The following is a 14,900-nucleotide window of genomic DNA, read 5'->3' as shown; positions in this document are numbered from 1 at the left end:
AGATCTAAAAACTGAATTAATAGGGATATATACACTCCTATTTCATTGTAGCACTATTTACAATAGTCAAGTTATGGAAGCAACCTAAGTTCCCCTAGGACAGATGACTCGGTTAAGAAGATGTGGTATATAAATGTGATGGAATACTAGTCAGTGATTAAAAAAAGAACTCTTGCCATTTGCAATAACATGGATGGGACTCTAGGGGATGGTGCTAAGCAAAAATAAGTGAGAAGGGGAAAGGCAAATATAACATGGCTGGGCTTCGCTGTTGGCTCAGCGGTTGAGCGCTGGGCTTTGAAGCTGCCCGCAGCCTCTACAGTGCCGGTTCGATCCCTGGCCGCCTGAGAGGGTCCCACGTGGCGCACAGACCTCTCCTGCCACCGCTGCTCCCCTAACAGTGTACTTTGTCCGTCTGCCTGTTCTGCTCCCCGCTCTGGCTCTGGTGAATTCTCTCACCCTCCAGCGCTTCTGATTTACCCAGTACTTGCATAAATAAATAAATAAATCTTTTTAAAAAAAAATTACTCCACAAAAATATACATATATATATATATATATATATGGCTTATTAGAATAGAGAAGAAAAAGAACAAAAGTCAATCAAACCAAACAATAACAAACCCTAAAAATCTGTCCATAGAATTAAGGTTACAGAGGGAGAGGGGAAGGTGGAGAGCAAAGGGCAGAGGGGACATCCTGCACTATAGTGAAGACACTGGGTGCTTCATGGTAGGAGTGGTGGATGCTCTACCTCTGCATCACATACAGTGGGTATTTTTTTTAAGATTGATTTATGCATACAGAAACTGGGGTACAGGCCAAAGCTGCGAGAGGGTGACACCTCTTGCACTCATTCAGAGACAGAGTGAGGAACAGAACAGGTGGATTCACTGAAATCCACTGTGGAGGGGAGCAGCAGGAGAGACAGGAGAGGTCTGCTGCACCATGTGGGTAGCTCCCTGGCCAGGGGATCAAACACATACTGCAGTGGCTGCAGATAGCTTCATAGTGCTGAGACTTAAGCCCTTGCTCCACCAGGGAGGCCCCACACAGAGTGGGTATTAACTAATGCTGCCTCAATTTGAAAAAATATGATGCAGACTTCTAACAGGGCAATAACTTCCTTGGTTTGAAAAAAGACAACACGGTAACATTAAGTTATTTACCGTCTTGAGGAAGCCCCGAGTTCAGCTAGCCAAACAAATAAATTTTGAGTTTTATTAATGTGCCAAGCACTGTACTAGGTTCCCTGGCTGGAGCAGTTGGAAAACCCTGGAGAACCATGGCTTGCATGCTTTTGGAAAGTTCCTAGGAATATCCTTCCAATGATATCCATGGGAAATTCACAAAAGGGAACAGGGACAGGACAATGCAGAAATGACTTACACTAAATCCTGTCCTCCCCAAACAGAAAAAGTCCAAAACAAGGATTCATGTGGACATCCAGATGCCAAAGGCCAGTTCTACAGAAAGAGGGAAGCATGTGCAGCAAAAACTCTAAGTTGCCAAGAATTTTGAAGTCCAAAATTGATTTTAATTTTTTTGGAAAACGACTATTTGCATGCATAGAAGAATCACACGAATTTGAAAACTTTCTATTTGAAATTTAAAAAATTTTAAATCTGAAATTGTGTAGGTGTGTGCTATCATTACAAGCCATAAATTAAGTGTATGGAAATTTTTTTCCACAAGGGAATGGATTGCACAGTATTTACAGAATGCATACTATATTCTGCATTCTTATTTCTTATTTTGAAGAGAGTGGGTTATTTGCTTTTGAACTTCCATTGAGGCTATTTATTTATTAAATTGCAACTGTGTTTACTTTGTTACTGCTTTCAGGAGCAGGATATCAACAGTCTTTGGAGTGTTTTGCATTACTTTGTGAGTCAGCAGAGGACCCCTATTCTTCAGTGCAAGCCAATTCAGAGTGGCACACAGTGTCTGAAAGTTCTGCCCCCCCCCTTTCTAATTTCTGTCTTAAAACATCAAAATCTATTTTGGAACGCCCTATATTTGGACTAGCTTGTGGCTCTGGATAAAGTTTAATGATCAAAACTCTGGGCTTGAAGATCCTGATGTCAATGTAAAGGAAGTCATCCCTGCCTATTGTGAGAGACTGTTGTGTGAAGGAGCTCACAGGACTGAGAGAGGAGTTTTCTCTCATTCATTCAACACACTTTCTGAGTATCAAGTATGTTCTAGAGGGTAAAGTCGAGAACAAAACCAATTCCTACCTTGGTGGAGCACGCATTCTCTTGTGATAAGACAAGATGATAAAAAGCCAATGTTTAAGAGACTATCTGAGGGAGAGAAACATTATTAAGGGGGTAAAGAGTGACGGTGGAACTCAGATGGAAGGGGTTATTTCAAGAAGGGAAAACCTCCTGTGGAAAAGCAACATTGAATGAGACCTTTGTAACTTCGGATTAAATTACTTCATTTACTGAATCTCCAGGGTAAAATGAGGTTCAAAGTACCCAACTGTTAGTTTATCATAAGGACAAAGGAGAGAAAAAGGTGCATACGCCTGAAGGGTGTGGTCTGATGCCTCTAAATCATATACAGTGTTGTAAACCAATGTTACCTCAATAAAAATAAATAATAAATACAATGTCCTTTCAAGACAATATTTAAACTTATTTCATTGGCTAATGATTACTATTAAACAGTGGTAAGCATTTACTAGATCAAGAGTGACAACTGATAGCTGTTCATCAATTCTTAAAAAATAAAATCCAAAGGTGAGAAAAATATTTATAGAGTAGTTCAAACAAATAGTAACTGTTATTGTCATTGACAAAATACTGTCAGATTCTGAAGCAGAAACTGACAACATGATCTGAGTAAGTTTAATAAAGAAAGAATTTTCAGGGCCTCCCTGGTGGCACAAGGGGTTCAGCACCACACCATGAAGAAATCCCCAGCCTCTGCAGCACAAGTTCGATACCGAGCCAGCCAGGGAGAAACCCACATGGTGCAGCAGACCTCTCTTGTCTCGCCCACTGCTCCCCTCAGCAGTATATTTCAGTCAGTCTGCTTGTTCTGTTCCCATTCTGTCTCTGGTGAATCCTCTCACCCCCCACATCTCTGGCCTGTACCCCAGCTCTTATATCCATAAATAAATAAATCTTAAAAAAAAAGAAAGAATTTTCCAAACAATGGGCAGGGCATAGGGAAAGATTAATTCTAGATCCAAAAGAAGGAACAGAGTGTGCTTACTGGCATGCAAGGGCAGGGAGCACTATGTGGAACAGGCACTGGGCTGAGCTAAACATTCAGTTTCATGACCTTGAGATGCTTGCGGGTCTATTGTGTGCAGGATTATGTCAGGCTCTATCTTGGATTACAGAGGTCAGCCACCAACAGGCGTTTACTCAAGATGGGCAGTGACACATACAATGCCATTTGATTGCAGTATAGAAAACAATAAGGTCCTTAAAGGTGGAGGAAAAGGCTAAGCTATTCTAGGGGTCAGAGTACTTCCAGGCAACATATCAGCGCACGTGCCATAGAGCAGGTAGCTGTGTTTGCCTTGGACCTTAGAGGAGAGGCAGGATCCAGACTTGTGTCAGGGCATGGGCTGGGAAAGCCTTGTTTGTGCGGAAGCAGGACGCTGAATTTGACTGGAGTTCCTGGTACAGGAAAGGAATTCAGACTTTGTCATTTCTATGACTCTGTCCATCTTCTCCTCCTTGTTTTTCATTCCTCTTTCAACCTGTACCGAGCATCTCCCTCTTTTGTTTTTCATTTTCCTTTTCCTGTTGTCTCCTTTTATGAGAGGCGGATTGGTGAGTAAAGTGGAAGTGAAGGGGCCTCCCTGGTGGTGCAAGGGTTAAAGACAGCACTATCAAGCTATCACCAGCCATTGCAGCATGAGTTTGATCCCTGGGCAGGGAGCTACCCGCATGGTGCAGCAGACCTCTCCTGTCTCATCTGCTGCTCCCCTCAGCAGTGTATTTCAGTCAGTCTGCCTGTTCTGTTCCCCACTCTGTTTCTGGTGAATCCTCTCACCACCCACCTCTCCTTGTACCTCTGTCCTACATCCCAGTTCTTGTATGCATAAATAAATAATTTTTTAAAAAAAAATCAGAAAAAAATAAAGTGGAAGTGAAATGGAGCTCTGTGGAATATAAGGAAAACACCCAAACTTATATCTCCCAAGGTCTGTCAGCCCTACTGCAGGATTGCTTGATAGGAAAGGAAATGACACGGTAAAGAAACAAAATGCCCTAGAGCAAAGGCTATTTACCTCATCCTGTTACCCTCTTCTACTTCTTCCCCCAAGAAGCAGAGTGGAAACTATTTTATGAGAACACAGATGGGAGGTAGATTTCAGAGCACTATAGTTTGTCCTCTGTCCTTCAGTCCACCAGTTTCAGGGGACAAGGGATCCATTTCTCTCTCTCTCTCTCTCTCTCTCTCTCTCTCACACACACACACACACACACACACACGCACACCCCCCCAATGCACACCAGCTAGCTTGTACTAGAGTCTGGGGCTTTCTGCCTGGCTGCAAGACAGCAGCACCCCCAACATGCTGTGCCCCGGGCCTGCTAGAGGCTCGTCCCCCACACGGGACCATGTTCCTTCAGGAAAGATGAATAAACTGTTGCTTTTTTTTTTTTTTCCTGCTTCTTTGGCCCAGTCTAAGTGGAAAGTTTAAGCTCAGTGCACTCCCACTGTTTTCTCTAGGTGTTCTCAAACTGCTCAGCAATAGACAGACACTCAATTAAATGTATGTTGAATGACTGAATGATTGCCAAGGCTCTCTGGGTTGGGGAACTTTCATAATTATCACTGTATACACTCCAATTGCCATTTATTATCTTTCGCTTCCAGTAAGCGTTGGCCCCAATGGGGGAGGAGCAATATTTTAGTCATCTTTGAATCTCTAGCAACTAGAATAGTAGAGAAGTTCCATATTATACCCTTAATACACACTTGTTTAGATAAATGATTAGCTGTATTTCTGAATGAACAACACTGATTTGTTAGAATTGTTTGGGAAAATGAGAATCCATAACTGGGGCCATGTTGAGAAGGGCCTCGTATATAAGGCTAAGGCGATCAGGCTTTGTTACTATTTTGCTATAGAGAATGACTAGATTTTTAAAGAATTAGGGAGTAATTCAGTGACGAAGGCTGTTTTTATCTGCTGGTTAGATAGATCGATGCTGTGCTGATATCTGAAATCCATCTAAGTTTGGTTGTCTCCAAACACTGACCATAGGAATTTCAATAAAGAAAGGTCTTTTTCATCTAGACATAGATGTGGCAATGTGGCTGCTTTAACCTTATTGTCTATTAATGGAAATACATTTGTCCACCTTATGTGATCTCAGATTGGTATATAGTTTTAGAAGACAATATGTCCTGGGCCTCACTGGTGGCCCAACGGGTTTAAGATGCAAATTATGAAGCTGTCCACAGCCTCTGCAGCACGAGTTCAATGCCCAGCCAGCCAGGGAGCAGCCCACATGGTGCAGCAGACCTCTCCTGACTCGCCCGCTGCTCCCCTCAGCAGTGCATTTCAGTCAGTCTGCCTGTTCTGTTCCCCACTCTGGTGAATCCTCTCTCTCACACACACACACCACACACCTCTGGCATGTTCTCCAGTTCTTGTATGCATAAATAAATAAATCTTTTTTAAAAAATAAATGTCCAGCTAAACAGGATTGACACCAAGTAAGGCCTGAAAGCCTGCCACAAGTCTAAAGCACCTTTCAGCCGGGGCCCATGGAAAAGGGTCAGAAACAGCCAGACAAGTGTGCGAGAAAAGAGAAAAATTAAAATAAAGATAAAAGCTTCCACTGTGAACCTCCCCACGGGTCTCTCACCCACATCTGTGTCACCCAGTCCAGGACCGAGTAGTAGGCGCAGGTTCTTCACGTGTCTCTCTGCTCCATGTGCCTCCTCCAGGTCTCCTTCTGCCTCTGGACCCTTCTTTCTTCCTTCCCTAGCCTCCTCTCCAGCTTCTTTTCTCTTCCTGCTCAGCTCCACCCTCCCTTGGGTGGGGCAGGGGACCTGGATCCTCCCCTTTTATTGGGGACCACCCTTTTACACTCATAAACTAAATGACTTCAATTATTTATCATTCCAGTAAAGTCACCACGAACCCCTAGAAACGTAATGGCTAATAGGAGTATCTTCAGAGTAAGAAAGAGCAATGCCAACCTTCTCATTTTTTAATTAACATCTTTCTGGAAAAGACAATTCTGCGATTCCTATGGTCCTATTAAGTACTGGGCATCAAATTGTATGATTTTATGGTCAGTCTGAGACATGAACATCAGACCCATAGAAGTAGATTGTTTTATTTCTACCACCTGAGTGGCCGGCACCGGTGGTCAACCTCTTGGGACTCCTTAGAACCAGCTGAAGTGTGTTGGGTTACAGCTGAGGATAACTCAGGTTCACCTGCTTCTGCTTTTTGTAACTCTAAAATCATCCAAACACCTCTTTGTTAACACAGATCATAAATATTTATCACTCACTCTGATATATTATATGTAGCTATAAATTTTTTAGAGCTCCTTCCATCAAGTAGCAGAATCCGTTTCCCCTGCTCTCTGCTTTGGCCTTGTGACTCACTTTGACCAAAATAAAGTAGCAGAGGTCATTTTTTGTGTGACTTCCAAGCTTCTATTTAAAGAGGCCTTGGTGGGCCTCCCTTGTGGCACAGGGGTTAAGACGCAACCTATGAAGCGATCCGCAGCCACTACAGCACGAGTTCAATTCCCGGCCAGCCAGGGAGAAACCCACATGGAGGGACAGACCTCTCCTATCTCGCCCGCTGCTCCCCTCAGCAGTGTACTTCGGTCCGTCTACCTGTTCTGTTCCTCACTCTGTCTCTGGTGAATCCTCTCCCCCACCACCACCACATCTCTGGCCTGTACCCCAATTCTTGTATTAAAAAAAAATAAATCTTTAAAAAAAATAAAAATTAAGAGGCCTTGTTGGTTCCACTCACACTCTCTGGGAACCCTATATCTTGAAACAAATAATCTTGGTTAGCCACTTTGAGGGAGCAAAGGGAGACAGAGAGAGAGACAGAGACAAAGAGATGGAGAGACAGAGAGAGAGAGAAACAGTAGGAGAGATGCAGTCATCCCACCTGAGGCCCAGGACATGTGAACCAGCCAACTCACAGCCAGCTCTACCAACTGGCTACAAATGCAGGAATTAGCCCAGCCAACACATGTGGGGTAGAGGTGAGCTGTTCCAACTGAGTCCTGCCCAAATACCAATCTGCAAAATTGTGAGAAACCAAATAATTACTGTTTTCAGCTATTAAATTTTGGGGTATATAGAATTCTAAAGATGGCCCCCGCCAAGACTGCCATTGCCTTCTTATCCAATCAAATATAGATACAGAGACTGCTGTGAAGGGAACTTTTCAAATGTAATTAAAGCCCTGGTCAGCGTACCTTGTGATATGGGTCTGAGATGATTATTTACAATGCTGAAGTGAAAACTTTTAAAGCAGTGCGTTTTATCCGGCTGACAGCAGAAGGGAATGTCGCAGATACTCAAAGAATAAGAAGGGTTTGTTGCTTAAAGGTGCGTGGGGCCATATGACAAGGAGTATTGGCTGGCACTCAGAGAAACAAAATAATCCAGGTGAAAGCTGGTATGGGGCCCAGTCACACAGCCACAAGCAGCCAGCTTCCACCAATACCTCAGGAGTGGAAAATGGATTCTTCCTGTGCTTCCAGGCAGTAGCCTCTTGATATCCAGAGCAGAGAACCCATATTTTTCACCTATTGTTACAGGGCAGGGAGAATGGCAGCCCATACCCCTCAAATCTGCCTACTCTAAATGGGTTCTGCCATCTGCCCCATCAACACAAAACATATGAGACTTTAATGGGAAGGAACGTTAACACAATTAGGAAACAATACAGGAAAGGCAAAGAATCTAGTTTCTAAATCAAGCACCCAAAGTTACCCGTCCCCTCATGGGTAAAAGTCCACCCAAGCAGGATTGGCCCAGAGCAAGGCCCCAAAGCCTGCCACAAGTCCAAAGCACCTTCCAGTGGGGACCCACAGGAAAGGATCAAAAACAACCAGACAAGGGAGGAAAAGAGCAAAATCAAAATCAAGACAATAACCCCCATTGTCACCTCCCCACAGGTCTCACCCACATCTGTGTCACCCAGTCCAGAACCAAAAGGCAAGCACAGTTTCTTCATGTGTCTCTTGGCTCCATGTGCCTCTTCCAGGTCTCCTTCTGGCTCCATCCTGCTCCTTTCCTTCCTCAGTCTCCTCTGCAGCTTCTTCTCTCCCTGCTCAGTTCCACCATCCCTTTGGTGGGGCAGGAAACCTGGAACCTCCCCTTTCCTGGGGAACCCCTGTTGAACTGGGCACAAACTGGGCACAAACAAGCCTCCATATTTGTGCTAATTTGTTATGCAGCAATGGAAAACTAATTCAAGTAGCTTATTACACAGTAGCACATGAATACATATGCTCACATTTTTACAGTGGGAAAGACTCAACATAGGGCAGGGGATTTCCATTTTCACTGCACATCAGAATCTTGTGGCAGAACTTTAAAAATGCCAGGGCCCAGACCCACTCCAGAAAGCTGCTTTAATTGATTTAACTGTTCGGGGACTAACTGCCTGACCCAGGCATTTTTATTTTTGAAAAGCTCCAGGTGATTCTAGTATCCAGCTAGAAGGAAGCTTTCCACCCCATCAGTTCCCATCATCACTCCATGGTGAGAGAACCCTCTCGAACATATTCGTAAGGTACCACTTCTAATATGTGCCTTACTTTCCTCCACCCTGAGCAATTCTCAGATGCCGGCTGAGTACCCCACAATTCAACTCAATTCTGACGCTACCTACCTGGAGACAGCTTCAGATCCCACAGGGTTAAGGCTTAAGGGCTAAGTCCTGTAAGACAGAGCTCCCCTCCACTTCAGATGCCAATTCCAAGTCCAGGTGGTCACCTGTGCTTCTGACGGCCTTGGCTGCAGATCTGAGGTTCCAAGGACTCCCTTCTTGGGTTCAATTAATTAACTAGAGCTGCCCACAGACTTCAAAGAAATAGTTTACTTACTAGATTACCAGTTTATTATAAAAGGGCATGACTCAGGAACAGCCTGGGGAAGAACTGCCCAGGGCAAGGTGTGCTGAGAGCGCAGAAGCCCCGCTGTGAGCACACTGCTTTCCCGAAAACCAGAACCTGGAATCTTTCAGAATTCAGTCCTTTTGTGTCTTCATAGAGGCTTCCTTACATAGGGGTAGTTCGATTAGATTCTTATCCATTGGTGATGAACTCAATCTCCAGCCCCTCTTCTCTCCAGAGATTGATTGTGTGTGTGTGTGTGGGGGGGGGCGCATGTGCTTGTAGTGGGGGAAGGGACTAAAGTACCTACCCCTGTTACACATTTGATTCCACTGACAACCAGACCTTATGTGCTTTCCCGTTCTTCATTAACATAATAAAAGATAGCTTTATGGCTCTTATCACAGGAAATCTAAGGGTTTTAGGGGATCTGTGGTAGGGCAAAGGTCAATACATACTTATTATGAATCACAATATCACAGTGACTCTATCAGGATGCTTTCAAGCGGGAAGAAATAATAAATATCTGATCATCAATGCGGCAACAAAAACTCTCATCTCTGCCTTAGAAAAATCCAGGTATGACAGACTTCAAAGTCATTTAGGTCAGCAGCCATCAAAAGCTTGAGGGCTTTTCCATTTCCTTGCCACTCCAGCCTGTGGGCAACCCCCCACCCGCACCCCAGTCTATCAGCAGGGGCCCGGATGGGGCTGCTGTTCCATTCACTCCCATCCAAGGGAGGGAGTTTCTCTTCATATATACTCTTTCTGTTACAGAAGGAAACTTTCCTCCGACCCTTTCCAGACTTTGACTCAGGTCCTACTGGCCATGATTGAGTTACATTTCCATGGCACCCCTGTAAGAGATACTGGCAAGGAAGTAGTTTGCATTTTTCAAACCTTGTAGTGGAAGGTGCACTCTCTTTGCCAGGAAGTAGCAGAGGGTGGTGGCTGGAAGGTTCCTGGGTGGACTGCTGAGGCATAGAGCAAGAGAGAACCCTTAGCATCAGAAAAGAATAGGAAAAGCCTTGGAGGAATAAGGAAGGCTCCAGAGATAAGGGCAACAAATTCCAAAGGGGACTAATCAAACACCCCAGGACTAGGAGCAACAGGACATTCCTGGACAAGGACGGTAAAGAAAAAAGATAAGGGCCGGGACACAGAAACTTAGTTCTGGGCACAGACCATTTAGGCAGTGAGTGAGACCACCAATAACTAACCAATCACAGACTGGTGGAGCTTTAGAATAATCAGGGAAAGGGGCCTCCCTGGTGTTATAAGGGGTTAAGATGCAACCTATGAAGCTATCACCAGCCTCTACAGCACGAGTTTGATCCCTGGCCAGGGAGCAACCCACTTGGCGCAACAGACCTCTCCTGACTCACCCGCTGCTCCCCTCAGCAGTGTATTTCAGCCAGTCTGCCTGTTCTGTTCCCCACTCTATCTCTAGTGAATCCTCTTACCCCCCCCAACACCTCTGGCCTGCACCCCAGTTCCTGTATACACAAATAAAATCTTAAAAAAATAATTAAAAAAAAAAGAATAATCAGGGAAAGATGGTCTATATTCCCTGAGGCACGACTCAACCTCAGCTTCCTTGCCCCTCCCTAGCCTGGCTCAACCGACCTGGAAGACCCACTTTATTTGTTTCTTTTCTCCTTAATAAACAAATTTTTTCTTTCTCTAAACAAATCTGCCTTTTCACTTGCTTGCCTGAGTATCGGCAAAGTTCCTGCTGTGGTTCATGAGACACCAAGTAGTCATGGTCTAGTGGCTAGGACTCAGCGCTGCCCCTGCAGCCTGGGATCTATTCCTGGCTGGGAGATTAGGCCTGAAATTAAGGTATCACTACTAGTTTGTCAGTTCTTTCATGCAGCTTCTCACGCTCATACAAAGACTCATGTGCATGTATGTATATGTAGACAGGACACATGAATGAGGTGGTACCTTCACTGGGGTCATTTTTCTTCTCATTAGCCTTCTTGCTATTATCACAGTTTTGACTCGCTGCACTTTCCCTCAGTAACAAATGTTCACATTTGCTGTTCAGTCACTATCTCAATGCTTATAAATCATTAAAAAGCACATATATTTTTGAGGTGGAGGGGGCTGTCATTGTCTATTTACCTAAATAAAATCATGTAGCATATAATGACTGTTTTTTTTTCAAGTCAACTCATACAAACACTTAGGTATATTCTCACTAATCTTTAAATATCATCCAGGGCCTCCCTGGTGGTGCAGAGAGTTGAGCGCAGTGCTGTGAAGCTATCCGCTGTCTCTGCAGTGTGGGTTCGATCCCGGCCGGCGCAAGAATCCCACATTGCGCAGCAGACCTCTCCTTACTCACCGCCTGCTGCTCCCCTCAGCAGTGTATTTCTGTCATCTGCCTGTTCTGCTCCCCATTCTGTCTCTCTGGAGAATCCTCTCACCCTCCTGTGCCTAGGGCCTGTACCCCAGCTCGTGTATAAAAATAAATAAATCTTTAAAAAAAAATCCATTTGCCCAACTTTTTTCGATTTCCCGCCCCTCTCAACTCTTCTACTTTCTTCAATGTTTGTCAAAGGGGCTGATTAGGACCAAGTATAGAGCCCCTTAATTCATCCATTTCATACTTTTTGTTAGGATGTCAGGGTAACTTTGTTATGAAGCAAAATGTTCTCTTACTAGTCCTCCACACTGTCAGCTAGTTGTGCACACTTCCAGAAGTTTTCTGTGTCTCCTGATACTCTCATATAGCTTTCAGCCTCCTCCATTCTCTACTTCCTCATTGAAAGCTGGTAATTAACTCTGTCCCTCCTGAGCTTTTGGAAGCTGTTTTCTCTCCTAGGAGAATGTAAGACCTTAGGAAGATGTTTTGCATTTCTAAGCACACCACATTCCCCCCTGACTTTTGCTCTCTAAATAGTAGATGTTTTCTATTGTGGCTGGAGAGGAATTCATTCTCCCCAGACCCCCTTCTTTCTTTTTTCATGTTTATTTCAACACCATAGGGACTTTCTTCATGGAACTCTAAAATTCAACCAGTCTGCCAAAGATTTTTTTGTTCCATTGTTGTTTTTAGGAACTATGGCTTTTTGTTATTTTTTAATCAGATGTGAACAAAACTAAACAGTTGTTTGACAAAATTATATAGCGATTATCTTATAGATTTCTGTCAAACATAAATTACCTGAATCCTTTGTATTTTCTGTAAACTACTCCCTAAATATATTGATATCTGAGTACAGGAGAGAAGAAGCAAAAGCTAAGATTACTAGAAAAAACATCAGACCATTCAAAAAGGATCACAACAAAATCATAAATCTTGGCCACTTTCTTTTTTTTTTTTTTTTTTTTTTTTTTTAATAGAGGCATGCTTATTTATTTATTTGTTTGCTTGTTTGTTTGTTTGTTTGTTTATACATGCACTGGGTACAGTCAGAAGCGCGGGAGGGTGAGAGAATTCACCAGAGCGGGGAGCAGAGCAGGCAGAAGGACCGAAGTACACTGCTGAGGGGAGCAGCGGGCGGCAGGAGAGGTCTGCGCGCCATGTGGGACCCTCCTCCAGTGGCCGGGGAGCAGCCAGGGATCGAACCGGCGCCACAGAGGCTGCGTGCAGCTTCGCAACCCAGCGCTCAACCACTGCGCCACCGGGGAGGCCCTTGGCCACTTTCAATTCAGGTCCAGGGCCATTGCTTAGTCAGACAGGGCCTGATCACATTCAAATCAAATGGGAATAAGATCTACAACATCAGGGTTCTCAAAAAGTTGTGAACAATGTTTTTTCAATGTGTCCATGTCACCATTTTTAGGTACTGGAGCTTTAGAAGTTAAGATTATTAAATGAGGGATCATTTTTATATATAAGATAAGAAAAGCACTTTTTTCTTCCAAATGTATTTCTCGGTTGACCAATGAAAACTAAGAGACATGATCTGGCTATGATTAAAACGTTTCAGCCTTGGGGGTAACTGTGTATTGTGGCTTCTCTCTTTTACATCTTCGACTCGTTTTTCTGAGGACAAGAACTTCCTAATGAATTGTCTTGGTTATTGACATTTCTGTAAGTTAGAACAGTGAAAAAAATATGATGACATGCAGGTCAGTCTCTAAATGCCAACTTAGAAGTTGAATTCCATTTTGGCTGACTACACTGTTTAAGATTATCCCCAGAGGTCTTTTATCTCTTTCCCATGGTCCACATATACAATAGTGAGGCGGGGCAAAGACAATTCTTCAAAGGGAAAACTTATTAAATCGAGAAAATTCGCTTTTTAAAAAGTGGGGGGAGGGGAGGAACCTCAGGGAATTTTAGAAAGGGGTGTGGCTTTCCTGACAGCTTTAACTGGTGAGCTGTCATGCGGAGAGGATTCTGCTCTAGCAATTATTTCCGATTTTCACAAGTTGTCATTACCATAACAATCTTGTTGTCCTCCAAGCTACCAGCTCTCTAGTCTTCTGCTTCCTTGCTTTCTGTTATTCTGGAATCCCAGAAGAGAAAACAAAGGTGAAAATGGGACTTTACAGCTTTCTGTGTCCTTGCTCTTGAGTCCCTATAGGGCCAAGACTAAAGAGGCTCCAGCTCTGGATCCCTGCCATGATCTCGAACCTTCTAAGCCGCTGACCAGCCTTCTTTGGGGGATTCATAGTTCCAGCCCTTTGAGGTCTCTCTCTCTCTCTTTTTCTAAAGATTTATTTATTTATGCATACAAGAGCTGAGATGCAGGGGGTGAGAGGATTCACCAGAGACAGAGTGAGGAACAGAACAGGCAGACTGACTTATATACACTGCTGAGGGGAGCAGCGGGCGAGACAGGAGAGGTCTGCTGTGCCATGTGGGTCACCTCCCTGGTGGGGGATTGAACTTGGCTGAGCTATAACAAACTCACACTACAGTGGCTGCAGATAACTTCATAGTGCTGAGACTTAACCCTTGCGCCACCAGGGGGGGGGCGCCTCTCTTGTCTGCTTTTTGCTATTTTCTCAATTCTACTGTTGCACCAGTTCAGTCCTAGCATTTTCTCTAGCTAAAAAAGTACAATGATAGACACTTTGGAAGCCAAAGGACGAATCAAACCTCCCAGGAGTTTATTTTACATTCTGAATATCCTCAAGTTGCCACAGGTGCTGTTTCCAGGATATTTTTTCCTTTGTAAAAGAAACCGACAATCAAACTTAAAAAGATTTTTTCCAAGATATATATTTAATTGAAACACATTAAAATATTAGTTTTAAGGATTGTGTCTATTTAAAAATATTTTGTAGGTTTATTCTAGGCTTCTTTCTATATGTATGTAGATATATTTAAAATAATTTGAATTCTATAGCTCTCTTCAGTTTGCTGTTTTTCATTACATAATTTCATGACAAATATTTATATAAACTAAGCAAACATCAAGAATTCATTTTTTTATACCTCCCTGGAAGGAGAAGGTTGCATAGGGAATTAGAAATGATTGCTTAGTAACTCCTGGAAATCAGATGGACTTATTCAGGGAGCAGTCTGAAGAGGCCACCAGTAAGTCAGGTGGAATCTTAATTTTTTTTTATTTTTTAAAGATTTATTTTATTTATGCATATAAGAACTGGGGTCTAGACCAGAGATGGGGGAGGGCAAGGGTGAAAGGATTCACCAGAGACAGAGTGGGGAGCAGAACAGGAAACGCTACTGAGATAAACTCCTGAGGGGAGCAGCAGGTGAGACAGGAGAGGCCTGCTGTGCCATGTGGGTTAGCTCCCTGGCCAGGATCGAACTCCGGCCACAGTGGCTGGCCATAGCTTGAGAGGGCTGAGACTTAATCCATGAGCCACCAGGGAGACCCTGAATCTTAAGTT

General features: G+C 43.7%; 1 long non-coding RNA gene across 4 annotated transcripts in view; it reads right to left on the bottom strand.

Annotated features, from left to right (window-relative positions):
* Window positions 1-9,263, bottom strand: part of LOC119238588 (uncharacterized) — a 101,978-nt gene extending 92,715 nt beyond the window's left edge. For all 4 annotated transcript variants that reach the window (XR_008554125.1, XR_008554126.1, XR_005123600.2 and 1 more), the window contains exon 1: window positions 8,861-9,263. This is a non-coding gene — a long non-coding RNA (uncharacterized LOC119238588). The remainder of the gene's footprint in view (window positions 1-8,860) is intronic.
* Between the last annotated feature and the right edge of the window lie 5,637 nt (window positions 9,264-14,900).

Source organism: Talpa occidentalis, unplaced genomic scaffold (assembly GCF_014898055.3).
Source record: "Talpa occidentalis isolate TD23 unplaced genomic scaffold, MPIMG_talOcc4v2.1 talOcc4.11, whole genome shotgun sequence".
In the NCBI taxonomy this organism is placed as follows: Eukaryota; Metazoa; Chordata; class Mammalia; order Eulipotyphla; family Talpidae; genus Talpa; species Talpa occidentalis.
This window is presented reverse-complemented; position numbering and strand designations above follow the sequence as displayed.